Here is an 18,611-nt window from a genome sequence, read left to right as displayed (position 1 = left end):
TTATGCAAAAGATATGATTTACAGAGAACTGGGAATATGTATTTAGGGATGTGTTACAGTTTGTGTTTATGCTTTACTGCTTTCCTATGAGCACTACTGTCATTAACAAAGTAAGGTCATACAGTGCATTACACAATCCAAAAGTGGGATTCAGCAGGTGGGGGAACCCTAAGATCTGTGTAGTGTCTCAGCATGGGGAAAAGAATCACAAGTGAAAATAATTTCTAATGTGATTTCCAGTTGATTTTCTTAGTGTACATGCTGTGATCAGCTGACCTTCTCCTCTTTGTGGATTTACACAACTGAATTCAACAAGATGTTAGCTGATCTTTCAAAGCTGTCTTGGCTGATTTCCATTTTCTACACTGTGACAGTATAATGTTTACAGTGTCTTTACACTAGACAGTATACAGTTTGAATAAAGGTGGAATTCAGTGAATTAATCTAACCGTCATCTACTTAAATGAAAATTAGTCTGCTACAGTTGGTGTAAACTAAAATTGGCCATGGGCACCTGGAGTGTATCAGTTCAGTGCAGTGCTTTACAATAAATTCACCACAGTATGACAAGCTAACCTCTTTATCCGATGCAAACTACCAAGTATTTTCATGCAACATTTGAATAACCCAAAGTTAGTATAGCTTAGTTTTGCAGTAATATCAAATATGTGATTAAAATTATGACATGCATGTAAGCTTTAAATCTGCAGTTTATCAAGCGTCACTGAGGATTCCTTACTTTTAAATCTAACCTCTCTTCTTCCTCTTCTATCCTGTCTTTTTCAGATCTTTCTCCATTTCTTAGTGAAGATAGCTCACATTCTTTTCTCTACCTGTGAAATATATTAGCTGGACCTTTAGCTTGCAACACACTGTGCGACAAACTGCACACAAGTAGTTTGTGTGTTTCCTGATGTTTGTTGAACTGACAGAAATGTTGAATATGAAATTACCGGCCACTTAAAAAACTTCACTCCCTTCATGCGCCCTCCTCTTCTGTAGCACTAGCTAGATTCTCAAATACCGCAACCACAACTTACGGACTCCTGCACTCCTTCTGGCCACTTTAAAACCCGAAGGATAAACGCTATAAATAATGCAGTTGAACCAAATGTAACCAGTATGTTGTGAAAATGTAAGGAGTACAGATATTTGTTTAAAAATGTAGGGAGTAAAAGTAAAAAGTAATCAGAAAAATAAATATCCAAGTACAGGTAGGTAAAACATCTACTTAAGTACAGTAAGAGAATGTATTTGTACTTTGTTACTTCCCAGCTAGTTTGTGATCCTCACATAAGCGCATAAATAAAAAAAAAAACTTTAATTCTGCCTTCCTTGCTTCTGTGGCCTCTCCCTTTCTCTAGTCTCAAACTGACCCAAGTCTCTAGGTATTGGGACTAAAGCTAATGACAGACAGAGGTAATCAATGCGCTGCACGACTCCTGTTAAGCCCCTCTGTCCTATTCTCATGCATTACTAGCCTCTGTCCTTCATTACCTATTCAACTTCTCAGGTTTGCTGCATGATTAATCCTTTCGCTTTCCAACCCTTTCTCCTTCAGTCCATGCCTTGTGTTATCTCAGTATCCATATCCAAACTCCTCTTTGCTTTTTTTAGTTTTAGTGTAATACTCTGGTTTTGTTACTACTTTTTGCTGTATTTCTCTGACAGCTGAATTTGCCCCCAACACCATATATACAAATACAATACAATACAAATATATATATATATATATACTGTATATATACTGTATATATATATATATATATATATATTAGGGGTGCAACGATACACAAAATTCACGGTTCGGTTCGGTTCGATACTTTGGTGTCACGGTTCGATATTTTTTCGATACAAAAAAATGTTCATGCCTTTTTAATTTGTCATTTATTAAAATTATAAATATATATTTTAACTCAAAAGTACAGTTTTTAAATTTAACCCTAACCCTTGTGCGTGTTTTTTATTTTGACAGCGAATGCGCACCTGCGGACCACTTATGTGCAGCCCTGGTTATTTAGCTCGTCATATTGCAGCCACAGAAATTCTTTTGTCCATGAAACCATAAAGCTGCACTTTCTTTTTGCCTTATAGTCTGATTTGTCATAACTTCTCCGTTTTGTGGTAAGCTTTTCTTTGGCTGTCACTTCTTCACCCTGACCTGTCTTGTTTGGCTCAGCAGAACTGAAATATATATCGTGCTGCTTTTACACACGGACTCACATAAGCTCAGCGATTCTCTGCGCAATCAACCTCTCACATGTTTAAGCTGCGGGAGATTTCACTTGTCATGTTTGCATAGTAAGCTAACGATTAATAAGATGACGTCAGAGGAATTGGTGCACAAATTTTCATCACTCACAGATCAGTGCTGTCGCTCTCTATACACAGTTCATACGATTGCAAAGTGAAAGCAAAAAAACAAGCGCAAATTCAAACGCGATTTCAATATGTCACATATTGACAGTGCCTCACCGATGCCAATGACATAATTACCCAGCTACATTTCTGAAAGAATGCAAAAGCATTGACATATATTTTTCCTTCCTACAATAGCCCGACGGGCAGGGAAGAGATAGATTTTGGTAGCCCGACTGAAAAAAATCACTAGCCCCGGGACGTCGGGCTAGCGATATTGCAAGCCCTGTATCTGATTGAGGAATCACTCATCTTTGGAAAAGAGAGTTTATTACAGAGAAATTTCTCTTTCCAAAATAAAAGCTATACTATCCGCTTCTTCTGGGCTATATTCTCAGCAGCATATTAAACATATAAGGAGAATCATGTGCTAACAGCTGTCTAAATGACTCGGCTAAAGTTAGTAGCATGCTTGTTGTTTTTGTCTTTGCACTAGGATGATGTCGGCGTAAATGTGCAGTCATATTCGTTGTGTTCCCACTAGTGCTTTCAGGTTGATCTCGTTGAAATGACCTTAACGCCACAACACGGCAAATCTCCGTTAACGAGCTACCGCCGATCGCCCCGTGCATTGGGCTAGACGGCCAACACGTTAACGAGCTAACTGCGCTAACACACTAGTTCCCACCCATGTAATTGAGCATTGCATGGCACATCCAACATACTGTTTTACTTTAGTCCATGACTCGCTTACCTTCAGGGTCATACGTCACATGAAAACCAAAATAATTCCAAACGCCAGATCTGAATGAGGGTGGGGGAGGTGCCCTGCGCTCTTCCTTCTGTCTATGCTGTCTGTGTGGAGCGCTCAGTGGATCTGCGCTCGACAGTGCAGCCTAGGCGGAGTAGTCGAACGCAGATTCACTGAGCGCTCCACACAGACAGCATCGTCAGAAGGAAAGTTGATAAAATAAATTACAAATGTTGTATTGTTCGATACATATGCGTACCGAACCGAAAGCACTGTATCGAAGGGTTCAATATCGATACGAATATCGTTGCACCCCTAATATATATATATATATATATATATATATATATATATATATATATATATATGTATGTGTGTGTGTGTGTGTGTGTGTGTGTGTGTGTGTGTGTTGAACTGTTAAAACTGCAAAATATATTATCCCAATTTTGTATGTGCCTCAATTTTTTTCCAGCAAAAGGATGCTGATGCAGTATGGGCTAAATGTAAAGGAGCTCATTGTTCTTATAGTGCCAAATCGGAATATCTTATCTTTTTAGCAGTTCTCTAATGAAGTCCCACACAAGGCTGAAGAAAGGAAATTTCCACCCAGCAGTCCCTTAATCAGTTTTTCTCACTGTGCGTCTTTAGATCCTTATCACAATGTCATGCCTATCACCAGGGTGTGTGTATGTGTGTGTGCTCAGTTGTGTGAATTTTCACTAATATCTGACTCTGGTACATGAACAACCCAGGCGAGCCCTGAAGCTGCAAACCAATCTGTTCTGTATTCAGGCTGGCAAGTGGGAAGCATTTAGGACAACAACAGTGCGGGGAGCTGGTATCAGATTCACACAGGTCTGTATGGTTTGAATGCACTCAGCAGCAAGTGCACAGTTACAGTACGCCTGAGGGAAAAACATGAATCACCTAGTCACCACCTGCAGTACTTAATGCAAGTTATACCTGGTACCACAGTGTTTTGCACACAATTGCACTGTATATCCTCACTTCAAAGTCTAACACAAACAGGCAAGACAAGGTCAGAGTCTAGAATGTGAACATATGACTTTTTTCTGGAGACAGTATATACCTGTAAAAATTCTGATTTGTATTAAACGGTTATACCAGTACAAACTTGTGGTTACTAAATGAAGGCCTGCTCTGTTTTTATTAAGCTTATCTAATTTGCATTAATGCACAAACTCATTCAATGAATGGGGGACAAACAGTAGAAAAGTAATCTGCTAAACTTAATTTAGAGGCTTAAATACCTCTTATTAGAACCACATTTAACACACTGTAAACATACCTAGATATGTCATTTTAACAAAGTTAGCTGGTGGTGGTGTCCGTTTTGTTCAATGCCACTAACAACCTGTTGTCTGCATGACATATAGGCCACAGTGCAAGTTTGTTTACTTGCCCCTAGCTCTCTACAGTGTAAGTGTAATTTTCAGCTCTATCAATTAAACACAAACATATCCAAATCACTTCAGCCCACTACAATGAACAGAAGCATCTCTATGATTTCTCCAATGACAGGTTATTGTCCTTTGAAAATAAATGAATAAAAAATCAATATAAATACATTTATAAAGTAAAAATAGACAAAATATATTCACATTAAATCTGAATACCAAAGAAGATGACTAAGGGATGTAATATCAATGGAATTTATTTCAGTTTACATCAGTTCATCTCTGCTTTTCTGTCTGTATCTATTGTGTTGCAGGTTAGCAAATGAACTTCTGTACAAAGTCTGAGCCTACGATTATGGTAGTTTTCCCTTCTGCTGTGGCATCACCATCTGGTCTTTCTTGAGAGAGAGCTGTGATGCGCAAATGTGTCTCTGGCATTAGAAACCAAACACCTTGCAATGTTAGACATTCAAGGGAAAGATGCTTTTCATCGTTTTTCACAGTCTGTTTCCTGGTTTAGGCCTCCTACCCAACTGTAACCCAACATTTACCAAACAGACATCACTCCAACAATGATCACAAACCTGCCCTATACATGCCATTGAATTATAGGCATCAAGACAGCAGGCTGAACCACAGTAGTTTGTACCAATTAATAGCTGCAGTTGTGCTTTAGGAGTGCGAACATTGTTTTAGAAATACAAATAATAGCATAGTTGTTCCAACAGTTTGCTCAGAATACTGTAAAAATGGCTGTTTCCTTGATGGGCTGGTTGGATATGATATTGAACATATTAAGGCAGATGAGCAAAAGCAGCAATTTTGTAGTCAACAAACAGCATAAAATATAAGCTGCAATGGTCAACAGAACTGTACTGCTGAAAACTGGAAAACGCTAATGTGAATCTCGAATTTTCTTGAGGCATGCAGAAGTTGGCATCAGCAATGAATAAATCAGTCCAATCAGACCACTGACAGGTGGTGTATTGGTGTGAATACATTTTTTCTTGGGTTGTTTTGGCTTGAATTCAAACATGACAATGCATCACATCACTGAGCAAAAATCTTCTCAGACTGGTTTCTTAATATGAAGTTCAGTGTATTAATCACTGAAATGTTTCTAACATCTAGTGAATCCAAGCCACTGAGACCACCTGCTTTGAACCACCGCTCTCCTCTTTAGAGGATGTGGTTCGCCATATTAAGCCCACAGGTTCCCCACGGGATCCTGTCCCTCCACAATTCTTTAAAGAAATTTTTCCTAGTATACAACAGTATGTCCTTGACATTATTAACAGCAGTCTGTCTTCTGGTGTGGTTCCTGCAAATTTCAAACATGCAGTAGTACAGCCACTGCTTAAGAAACCTGGCCTTGATCACACAGTTTTAGCGAACTATAGGCCTATTTCCAAGCTGCCTTTAGTCTCCAAGGTTTTAGAGAAAATTGTTTTTAGTCAACTGAAAGATTTTCTAGATGAAAATGGAATCTTTGAGGTTTTTCAGTCAGGTTTTAAAACCCTTCACAGCACAGAATCTGCATTACTAAGGGTTTTTAATGACATCCTTCTGGCATGTGATTCTGGTAACCATGTTGTTCTTGTCTTGCTTGACCTAACTGCTGCCTTTGACACAGTAGACCACAATATTTTAATTTCTCGATTACATGATGTAGTGGGTATTGGTGGCACTGCACTCAATTGGTTTAGGTCTTATTTGTCAGATAGAACTTTCTCTGTCAGCCTTCTCGGTTACGAATCGTCTTCTGCTCCTCTGTCATGTGGTGTCCCACAGGGCTCAATTTTAGGGCCACTGCTCTTTTCTCTGTATCTACTGCCTCTGGGTTCTATCCTTAGAAGGCATGGGATCTCATTTCACTGTTATGCCGATGACTGCCAAATTTATTTGACACTAAAACGCAAGGATGCCATCTCCATAAAACCTCTCTTGACATGTCTAGATGACATTAAAGCTTGGTTGGCTCGAAACTTTTTAAATTTTAATAAAAAGAAAACAGAAGTGTTGGTGTTTGGACCCAGTGGTCCCTGTGAGTCCTCCTCTGTTGTTTTAGGATCCCTGGAAGTCTATTTTAAATCTGTTGTTACTGACCTTGGTTTTAAGTTGGACAGTGATTTTAAATTGGACAACCAAATCAGAGCAGTGGTGAAGTCCAGTTTTTATCATTTAAGGCGACTGGCAAGACTAAAATCTTTTCTTTCGAGGCAGCACCTTGAAACAGTGATCCATGCTTTTATTTCTTCCCGCCTGGACTACTGTGGGATTTTACTGTTAAATTCAGGGATAAAAACTGAAATGTTAATGTGATTGGAATAGTAAGTAAGAGCTTATGACAGGAATATAAAAAAAAGAGTGATTTATTCAATTACAGGGCCTTCCATTTGTACAAAGACATTATTTTTGCACTTTTGTTTCTCCATGCCACCACCATGGATTGTAAATCAAATGGATATGTGATTGAACTACAGACATTCAGTTTTGATTGATGAATTGGTAAGTGTACTGGGCTGCTGAGATTCATCCAAATGTTGCAAAACGACAGCTTCACAGGCAGGGCTTCACATCAGATAATGGCCCAAAAGCATAATACAAAAGTAACTCAAACAGATTTGTTTCTGATAGGGTCTAAGCACAATTTACCTAACTTGGGCAGAAACATATTAAAAAGATGGAGTAACCACACAATAGTCAGCAATAGCTTGGAAATGTGATCCTGGTTAAGAATATGCCCCGAAGAAGAGAGGACAGACAGTTCTCAGTGTCTGACTGCAGGTCAAGGAAAAATTGGCAACAATGTTAATATTAGTGCTGACAGGCACGGTCTGGGAAGAGGCAGCTTTGAAAGCAACTGACAAACAGGTGAGTGATGAAATCTGAAGCACATGAGAAAAGAATTATGAGGGGAAAAGACTACTTAAGAAATAAAATGCTAGAACTAGGATTTGACTGTAGTCTTTGTACCACATTGGAAACTGAATGTTCTGGCTATGGGAAGCTGCAGGGCTTCGGCTTTATTGAGTGGGAGAGGGAGGACAGAAGCTTGTACACACACACACACACACACACACACACACACACAGAAAAAAAAACATTGAAAGACAATCAAACCAAACAGGGAAATTAGTGGGAAGAAGAAGGAGAAACAATTAAATATTGTCAGGATCCTAAAACTTACATTTGCTTGGAGATTTGTGTTATGTGGAAAAATTAGCTTTTGGCTGATGGCTCTGACTGTGAAGCGTAACCTAGTTTAGCACTGACCCAGTGAAGTTGTAAGTACAGGAAATGAATGAGCGGAGGTGTAGAGACATTAATAATTATTAAGCAATTTGTGTGGATCGTCAGGAATAAGACCAAAGAGATCCTTGTAAAACCTGGCTGAGCCTTAGTGGGTCAGGTATGGGACATTTAACTAAGTTAAGTTGAGCTAAATAAGTTAGCTGTGGTTGTTAAGCTAACAGGTAGCTTAGGTTTTTTTTAAAAGAGCATTGTATGAGATGAAGAGTCATTCAAAGAAAACTAATGAAAAAATAAGACTTGAAAAGGCAGGATGGCATTTACAGGTATACCACACAAAGTGCTTCAGGTTTCAGGTTTAAGATCTAGTACTATTTTATATATATCAATAACATATGTTACGAAATCAGTTTCACCCCGGTTCTTTTATTCGTCGAAACTTCCACAGACGGCACCGGAACTCAGTAGTCATTTCACAAAACCTTTATTCATCCTCATTTAAGCATGCACTTCTAGAAGGGAAGACGAGGCCGGTGTGTCCCTCTGCAAAATCTTCACCCCTTTATTAGTTACAGCCAGCTTTATAGAGGCGACCCCATCATAAACCCCCCCACGGTGTGCTGCAAACTCTGTCTGTGTCTATGTGCATGAGCACATGAATGCTTATGTGAGCGCACATGAGTGAGTGTGCATGTGGATGTGTGTGCGTGACAGTTAAAACAGTGTGGGTGTAGGTGACTCCCTAGAGGTCATAAAAAACCCATTTCGCTTCCAGACCACAGTTATCCATTTCAAATGTTGAGACCCCCACCCAAACATTCTCTGGGGAATTTCCACTCAGCATTAACTCCTCTCTGTTTTACTCTCACAGTTCAACTGGGGAGGGTCTCCTATACTCTACTCCTAAGTTCATGACACAATCAGGCCTTTATTACATTGAGGGCAGTGTCAGTGTCTCTACAATAACTCTAGATTATATGTAAACACATTTCTAAACTCTAAAATAAGCTAAACATTTCTACACATAAGGCACGTGTACATTTTTCTTCCTTTGCAGGAATACAATCCTCCAATCTGAACACTGTCTTCAACTTTCCAGCTGCTTAGCCCACCACCCTCTGGACTCAGGCTAATTGAGTTTGTAGGGACGCAAAAAAAAAGGCTTTGACAAATGCAAGGGATAATGAGTAGCAGAAAAAGAGGGTGGAGAACTGTCAAACTGAAGTGGTTTTAATTATATGGTCTGGGTAACGATGGCTTAAGACAGTGTTGTTCAGTTTGCATTTATATATATATATATATATATATATATATATATACACACATATATATATATATACACACATATATATATATATATATATATATATATATATATATATATATACACATATATATATATATATATATATATATATTTCATTAGCTCCACACTGAAAAAAATATGTTGTTGGATTTACTTAATTCAATGGTGGACATTTGTTGCACACAGATGTTTTGCTTTGGCAGCAACTTAAACAATTGAGTTAAATTAACACAATTTATTCATGTTCAATAAACCTGTGCAATTTGTGTTGATAAAATGTGACTTAAACATGTTTTGATGAAGTAATTTGAGCTCTTGGAATATTTTAATCCTTCACAATTTTCTCACGTTATCCCAACACGATTCAATAACTTTTACCCAATACTACTTGGTCACTTAAATACTACATGTTATCTTCAAATTACATTTTGCTATTATATTCTAGTATCAAATACACAATTTTCAAATGGAGGCCTTATAACAGATTGTATTGTTCTCTTCCAAGATGGTTGCTGGCATCCACCAGTAACCTTTCAAAACAACATGTCTAATTTCACTGCAGTAGGTAAAGAATTAAACTGACATTACTCCTCTACTGAATCTATATAAATCAACAGTTAAATAATGTCAGTTCTTCCGTGTTCTCTGGAATCAATCGCAGCAAAGAAATTAGACTGTTTCTTTTGAAAAATGTTGGGAAAGAACAATACAAAACATTCTATTTAAGGCCTCTGACATCAAGATTCAGTTAAACAACAATTATAACTAAACAATTTGAGGTAATGTTAGTTTCCATTAACATTAAATTAGGTTACTGAATTGGCAAACACCTTCCTATTAACACTACCCATTTTACCCCAATAACTAAAGAAATTAGCACTTGCAGGTCAAAAACTTTATTCAAGAGACGCAAAAATAACATTGATACAGTGACTGTCAAAAATTACAGCACTGATCATACTGTGACATCTTGGTTCAAAACAGCACACTTAGAAATATTCAACGTTCTTTACTTCAACTGAATGAAACTGAAAATACCATTTCACACGACCCATATGGGATATTTAGACTGTATAACTGTTCACGCTACATCTCTTCACTAGTAAAAGAAAGAAAAAATACAAAGAGAAATTTAAAAATGCTGCCAAACAGACAAACAGAACTTGTACAGAGCAAAAGGAAAAACAAACAACAACAAAAAACAGCTCGTCCTCATGGCAGTTGCAGAGTATATAAAAATGAACCCTGCGATCCGTTCCTGGAATTGAGCTTCAAAAATGCAGCAGAACAAGTGTGAGATTTAAATGTCCTCTCACCTAGAGCTGGTCACCTCACATGCATAACAGTGAGCTTCGTTGCAGGAGCAGTTTTGTCTTAGTTGTGAGCTTTTCTTGAGAGCTGAGTTGCATCCAACTCCATTACCACCCATTGAATCACCTCAAAAGTGTAGCAGAGTTGTGATGGGTAACTCATGTTGAAGGAATAAAAAAGGTCCAAACAGCATGGCTACTGCAAAGGTCACGTTATCCAGATCTTGAAGAACAACATCAGAAAAGTCATTGCCTGGCGCATCTCTGGAGACAGATGTTCATTGTGGTTTTCTCAATCTGTGCAGTGGCCTCAGTCAAGTCCTGGTTAAACACAAAACATTTCTTTAAGATTCCTTTTTAAACTCATCTCTTTTGAATCTACCAGTTCTAATGTTAGAGTAATTTAAACCAATGCAAGCAACATAGTAAATAGCTATAGCCAAAGAGTGGCCTGCCATGCTGCCATTCATGGTCTAACAGAGTTTCTAAGAGAGGGTGAAAAACATAATAATTTCAAATGCTTTACATTAGTTTTTGTTAGAAAGACACCGGCCCATCAGAAATCCAGGCTATGTCACTCAGAAGATGTTAGAATTTAGACTTTCAGCCCCACAATTTGGTTAGCTGTTGGTCAGTTGGTCTTTTTTTTTTTTTTTTTTCCAAACAAAAGCTAATGTAAATATTGGTGGGATTTTCCTTTGGTCATTAGAATGACAAATTTAAAGTTTTTTCACACTGATGTGACCCCTAATACAGGGGTGGGGGTGGGGCCTCAAGGGCCGGCGGCCGAGTTCACTACCAGGCCTCATGTGAACTTCAAATTATTAAAGAGGACTACTGGTCCTAACCAGTCCAATGAGGATCAAGTGGATAACTAAATGCATTTTTAAAGGTTGCAAATCCACAATCTACTCATAAAACACTCACCATGAACTCCTGCACCAAGATGTTGCAATTGTCTTTCACACAGATGCGGAGCACTTTGATGAGGGACTCCGAGCATTAATGTCATCCTTGACTATTATAACAAAGAAAACAGAGATTTGTGAACTTTTCAGTAGCACAGAAGAAAATGATCCCAGACAAAAACTCTTGACTTTTTAAACCAGTCAACATGCAACACCAGCATCTACAAAGCAATATCAAAAGTTCCTGTTTGACATCAACTTTATGGATATATAGTTTCCAGAACATTTATTTTTAAAAAAAGATAAATTTTTCTCAGTGGGCCAGTAAATGCATGACGAAAATTATGGCATCCTTTTAGTGGAATCATTACTCACAGGTAATAGTTGACTGTTTCAATGGATGTAGCATAAAAATCTTTTACTGACCTAATGCAATACATATACACTTTGTAGTTAAAGAATTTTAAAGTTCTTACTGTCATTATGGCAGCTACATCCTTTAGCTTTGTGCCCTGTTCCCCCGATCACTTTGCAAACACTTTCAGCAGACTGTCAGAGAGAAACTCAGCTCCGTCAGAAACCTTGACTGTAAAGGCATGGTTGGGATGCACTGGAATGCTGCATTTTATCTGAAATGACATAATTATTTTGAAATAACAGCAGGCACTGTGCTTGGTTAATCAGTAATGTTTTGTTGAATAAAAACTGTGTTTCCAGATCTTATGGGATTAAAAAAATCCAAAGATGTTTGTTTCTGATTTGCAACCCAACAACCCACAAGTTACAACCTCATTTCAGTTCAAGTGTGCATTAATGCGAGTCCAGTAATCACCTTTCTGGCAATACATACAGGTATAAGTTAAACCTATGGCAGATTTTGGATTTCTCAGTTGTATTAATAGGGTGAGTATGCATGCACCTAATAATTATAAAAAACCCATTATAATTAAGTTACAGAAACGAAAATAGAATATACTTTCTTACCATAACACCTTGAACCCACAATCCATCAGCTGACTCCTGGTGAAATGCAGAATAGAGGTCGTCTCTCAATGTGCAGCAAAAAAAACAAAAACAAAAACAAAAGGACAGCAGGTGAGGCCAGGAGGGGTAGGGATGTAAGCTAGCATAATGCCGCTGATGATATTAGCTAAAGCTGTTCAATGTCCAAAATCTCACTAACACCATGGTGCAGTAAATACACAATGTAACTGAAGAGTCAGTTGGCAAATCTATTCACACAGAAAACCAAATTATGTTATGAGTGCCTCGTAATTAGGTTTAATGTGATATTACGGCTCTTGTGCCAAAGACAAATTCAAATGAAAAAGCGCCAATTCTTTGACAACAGATAAAACAGCAAATAAGCTAACGGCTCTTTTTTAGCATGTTACATGGCGACACTCTAGACGTTTAACTACATTTGGCTGAAATATGGTAAATATTAATTCAAAAAATCAAGACATACCAAAAACGTAGAGTTGGCTGCTCGACTTGACTGAGATGGATGCCTTTTTTAAACCACGATCCAAAGCCCGCGAGATGAAATCACGCGTGGTTTCACGAGATTTAACGTTGCTACCTTATTGACTTACTTCACCTGAACATGATATGAACAATTTAATACACCCTTTCTGCATATCATGTAGTTTTTACACTATATAGTTACATTTAACTTTAAAACATGAGGCAATTGTGTTAAATACATGCAAGATGCTTACATAAATCCAAGAGATGGCCAGTCCCTTTTTTTCAGTGCATGGTGGCTTAATTAAGAGAAAACATTACCTTACTGGGAAAATGGTATGTCCTAAAATCGAGAGTCAATTTAATCCATGAGTAAATTAAATCAGTTTGCAATACAAAAAAGCAGTAATGACATTTATTCAATTAAAAAATAGATGTGTGGTTGTAATACAAGGGGGCATTGCCCATGGGTCCAATTTAATTCAGATACTTTTCGACCCAGCTTTGGCACTACACACACCTGTATTTTTCAGGACAGATATGTAAGTAACCCCAGCTCTGCACCCTTTTGGACATGCCCAACTTTCAGGGTGCACTTTTTATTAGCAAAGTCATCTTCCTCTTAAATTGGCAGGCAGCAGTAGCTGCAGCTTCTTTATTCGTGTCCCAGCACACTACAGAATAAGAGAAAGTTTATTAAAGAATGCACAACAAGTGGGCTAATTACATCACTTGGCACTATTCATGAAGTAAAACCACATGCCACTTTAGTGCGATTTTAAACCTGTGATAGAAAAAGGAGGTTTACAAATCATTCTAGTTAAATTCATGTCCTTCACTGATGCTTTTCCCGGTAGAGGTAGAATATGTCACATCCCATGTCAGATATGCACTGTTTAAGGATCATATCCTTATATTAAGGCTCACATAAGAATAAAATTGATTTAAACTTGCTTTCACCAAATAGGAAAAAACAAAACAAAAACAAGAATACAGCTGGGCCTTATAGGTACTTTTATCTGCTCCCTTATTTCCCAAGGGGTCACTACAACAAACTTTGGATGGTCTCTAAAAAGTTCCGATCCATGTACTGAGGCCTGAGGGAGTTCACAGGACAGTTGACAGAGGAGTTTGTGTCCACTGGTCATCTCGGTTAGGTGTGAAGCATAAATTACCACGATGTACTCAAGGTAGAAGTGAACCAACAACATAATAGTGAAAAAGAAGAGTTAAATCTGAAGGTTCTTCTCTAAGCCTCTAATACTGGTTCATTATACAGCTTTCCAAACTGTGACATGCATATTGGAAAAAGCCATTACAAAAGTAGAACGTTTCAAATGTTTAAAAATACCAGCAAGATTTTTTATACCATTTGGTAATTTTGTTTTTCAAGGTCTGAATCATATCACTTTCCAAAGCAGGAAATGCATCACAATGCTGAAGCACAATTGATAAAATAAAAACTGAACTTGCAATATCTGCATTTTTTTTTTATTTTTGCTGATGTATGGCTCACGTCCCAACACAGCAATAAAGAGTGCTCTATTTATGGCTTTTAAATATAAAACAGTCACAAAAAGTAAAGCAATTTAAAGTAAATGAGCTGCTACTCTGTCTCTGTACAAACACATATTTTAATGTGTATATACTATACTTGCTGCGGCTTTCTCAAGATGTGGTTTAATGTGGGACTCCAGCTTTTTAGTTGAGCCTAATATTAACATTTGTACAATGAGATCATGATGATGACAATACAAATCTGAGTGTGACAAAGAGCTGATAAAAAATTGAAATGGATATTTATATAAGCTTGTTATTTCAGTAAATACATCAAACATGGAAGATGACAGAGAATGTTCTTAAAAAGAAACAAGTGAAAAGTGAAACTGAACATAATGAACCATTGAATTAAGAATGTTATGAAGTGAAACTTCAACATGAAATATGATGTTGCATTCTGAGGCGTAAGATCTGTTTGTATCCCTTAATATACAGTGTAACAATACTCAGATACTAGAATCATATATTTTAAACAAGAGATACAAAAAAATAAACATTCTGAAGAAAAGAACCGAGGCCAGCACTGTCATGGTCCCTGTGCCTCGCTGGCTGACCCCGCGCTAGGTGACATGTTTTGATTTGTTTTCTGCTCTCTCTCTCTCCCCTCTCCTCTGTCGGGGCAGTGCTCATTACAGGCTCCTGCCCCTGGCCCACACACCTGTGTTCAATCACCACACCTGCTGCCCCTTCCCCAGTAATCCTGAGTCATACTGAAGACGGTGGTCCTACGCTACTCATCACTGGATCGTTGAGCAATCTGTGTCAGTCAACCTGTTACTTGAAAACTTGAATCCGTGAGTTGTTGTTTGAGTCTGTTGCAAACTGAAGCTTCCTTGTGTGTAGATCTTTCCTGGACCTGTCCCTGCAAACCTGAAAACCCCACGAACGAGTGTATGGAAGCGTGTGAGGCTGCAGAGTACAGTGGAGTGTAATTCTTTTCCCCCACGGGCCCTGGAGCCCTGGACCCCCCCTCCTGCACATTGTATATACATTCACTTGGTGTTTTCACTGTAAATAAACGCACTGTTTCTTCTGCAAAGGATCCCTGATCTTCGCTTGTGTCCGTTTAAGAACTCCGACAAACACGTCTATGCAAAAGCCTCAATTAATTATAGACTTTTGAGTAGGCACAGAATTTAGAGAACTCTTTCAGTATAAGTGTGTGTGTGTGTGTGTGTGTGTGTGTATACATGTGTAAACACTCCTCCACTTCATGAACCCCTAAAATGTTGCGAATAACACATAGACCTGCACTTCATCAGCCTTGTGTTGTACTGTTATACTATTTTTGACCATATGAGAGATGATTGCTGATGAATCATTAGCAGGAATATTTCATATGCCAGAGGACAGCTCATTAAATGACAATACATAACAACAACCAAATGCTGTTCCAACTAAAGCATTTAATGGAACCACAATTGTAAAGCCAGTTCTACAGCTCAAAGTACATTTAATACTAGTACCACTGTAGGAATACAAAGGGAGCCAAAGGTAGTTCAAAACAACAGATTGATAGATGAATCACATTTAGCCAGAGAATTGAACATTGAACAGATTATTAGGGAATCTTTCATCAGTAACAACAGCAGGGGATTTACAGTGTATTTTTTAAGCTTCTGACAGGCATAAAGGCTGACGTAAAGAAAAAAAAAACAAAATAAAATGAAGCCTGAAAAACACAGGGACTGCCAGTAAAAAGAATAGAAAGACAGACTTAATCCACTTGTAGACAACTGAAGACACAAGCCAGGAAATCAGGGACAGAATCATCACAGAGATAGCGCAGAATGGACAAACAGAGTGCATCACGGGCAGTAAAACAGCATTTGTTGTCATGTCCATAACTTAGACACCCCTGAGGTTTTTCCTCTGAAATGACAATCGGATGTTGTAGTTCTCGTCTCTGGTGTCAGAGGGAAAAAAAAATCCATCCCCCTTCCCGCCTCGTCTCAGATCCTTCTCTAAATCTCATCTGGTTTCATCATAAAAAACGGCAGGCTGTCTTGGTAAAGCAAAAGGTTTATATCAGCAAGAGGCTGGGGTGGGACAAAAGCAAAGGCATGACAAAGAGGCACAACATTTACTCTTGCTTTCTGCCGAGAGTAAATGTAACCAAAGCCAGTTGCTCATAAACTAATGGAGAAAATTTACACATGGAGGTAAATATATAGTTTTGAAGTCTAAGGAGCTTGGAAAGAAAAGTGTCTGGACTCCTTTGAGTTTCTTGAACAAGAAACTTAAAGATGAGCTGGATGACTGAGAACCTTCACAGACATATAGTTTTGAAGAATCAAAATGTGTTTCTCAAGTTACTGTTTATTGTTTTGTTTAGAGCTAGAAGTGAGTTTGACAATGATACACCTAGACCTGGAGAGTATTCTTAGCAGCAACACACCGTAAATTTTCAAAGTTGTCAGTCAAGTGACAACTTCATGGATGTAAATACAGATGGTTTGAAACAAGGTGCAAACCTCTGGTTATTGTCATGGTACGTGCGGACTGTTGGGTATTTTCCTGTATGGCTCCTTTTGCTCCCATGTCTGCCCCTGAGGTGCCATTCATTTACCTGGACAGCTCACCTGAAACACCATGACAATTGTCAGAGGGTATTTATGACCAGCATCTCTGTCTTTTCACTGCTAGTTTGTCAACTTACCAATGTTGGTAACAGGTTCACTCTTCTTGCTCTGTAGCTCAGTCTGGTGTGTACTTACCTTGATTTGCATGTGCTACAGCTTCATCACACCACTACTCCACGATATAACGGAACTCTCCTTTTGGACACTGGTCACAGCCCTCACCTGATCTACGCCACGCTTCAATCTCCAGGAAGAAAATCCTCACCACACTCACCTGCCTGCTCTCCTGCCACCATAGCTCACAGGGAGCCCTGGAATTCAGATCCGCTCATCTTCTTTGCACGTAACTCGTCACTCGGACCAAGCCTAGTTTTCCACCTGCAAAAGAAAGCCACGCAAAAAACTCAGTACAGCTATCTTCCCTGGACAAGTCCATGCATCCACTAACCTCCTTTTTCTCTCTTTTCAGTGAGACCTCTAGCTCCACACGCAACCAGCCAAACCCTGAGCTTGCCACCCCTAGCCCATCACGCTAGCTTATCTTGTCACAAATCCCCTGCCAAGTATAACTCTGTGTTTTTGTGCCAAATAAAAGTTTTTGTGAATTTAACTCAGCCATCTCTGCATGTGGTTCAGCACATGAGTCCAGTTTTGTACAGACCTTTGGCCCCCAGTGACAGTTACACTCAAGAACAGATCATACTTTGCCAGAAAACAAAAAAGCCTGCTTACTTCAAAAAATAAATAAATAAATAAAAGAATAAATCTTTAGACAGAGGAAACCAAGTTTAACTTGTACCTGAATGATAGGAATAAGAATGGAGAAGAAACTTTCAGCACTAGTATTCATGGCTGATAGAAGTGGCAGGATTAAGTCTGAAGTATACAGGGCTATATTCTCTGCTCACATGAAATGTTGCAAAACTGAGGTGATATGTTGTTGGTTAACAGGCCAGTCCTAAGAGTGGATTCATTGTAGCAAACGAGACCAAACTACCATCAGAGACGAATCTTCCGTTGCTCCTGTTCAGCTCTGCCGAGAGTCCTTGCAGGCAGAGGTTGATCATTATTATGGTTGGCACGCCATGTGGCCAATCACATGCAAAGACAGACTAGGGTCATACTTAAAGATGACCCTAGTCATTATGTGAAAGAAGGAAAGAGAAAGACACTTTGTAGACAGCAAGTGTAGTGGTAAAGGGTGATGGAGAGAAAGGAGCATGTGATCCAGACCTAACTATATGCTTTACTCGAAAATGAACAATTCAGGCCTATCTTAAAAGTTAAGAGGTTTTCCTGTTTCCTGAATCCAATCTGGGATTCAAGACCTTGTATGAAGCATTTTAAATTTGATTCTGGATTTATAAAGGAGCCAGAGAAGCCAATATGGCAGAAATATTCTCTCTTTTTCTAGTTCCTGTCAGAACTGGCTCTTCTAAGGAAGCTGAGCCAAAAGAGCCAAATCTTTGAAAAGAGCTGGAATTTTCAGCACTACAAAAGTGACTGGACTTTGGTTCATAATGTAAAAGGATAAGAGTATACTGCAAAAGCAACCAAACAGTTTCTCAAGGGCAAAGCAATATTTTATTTTCAATAGCCATCTGAACACAGTAGAAAATGTTTTTCAATTTTTTAAATATGAATACATATATGATTGCAAATCATTAATATTGTGTCCGTCAATCAGTACACAAGCAAA

This window comes from Diplotaxodon limnothrissa, linkage group LG14 (genome assembly GCF_057381915.1).
Source record: "Diplotaxodon limnothrissa isolate DT_005_m linkage group LG14, D_limnothrissa_male_GT1.1, whole genome shotgun sequence".
Lineage (NCBI taxonomy): Eukaryota > Metazoa > Chordata > Actinopteri > Cichliformes > Cichlidae > Diplotaxodon > Diplotaxodon limnothrissa.
Note: the sequence above shows the minus strand (reverse complement) of the source record.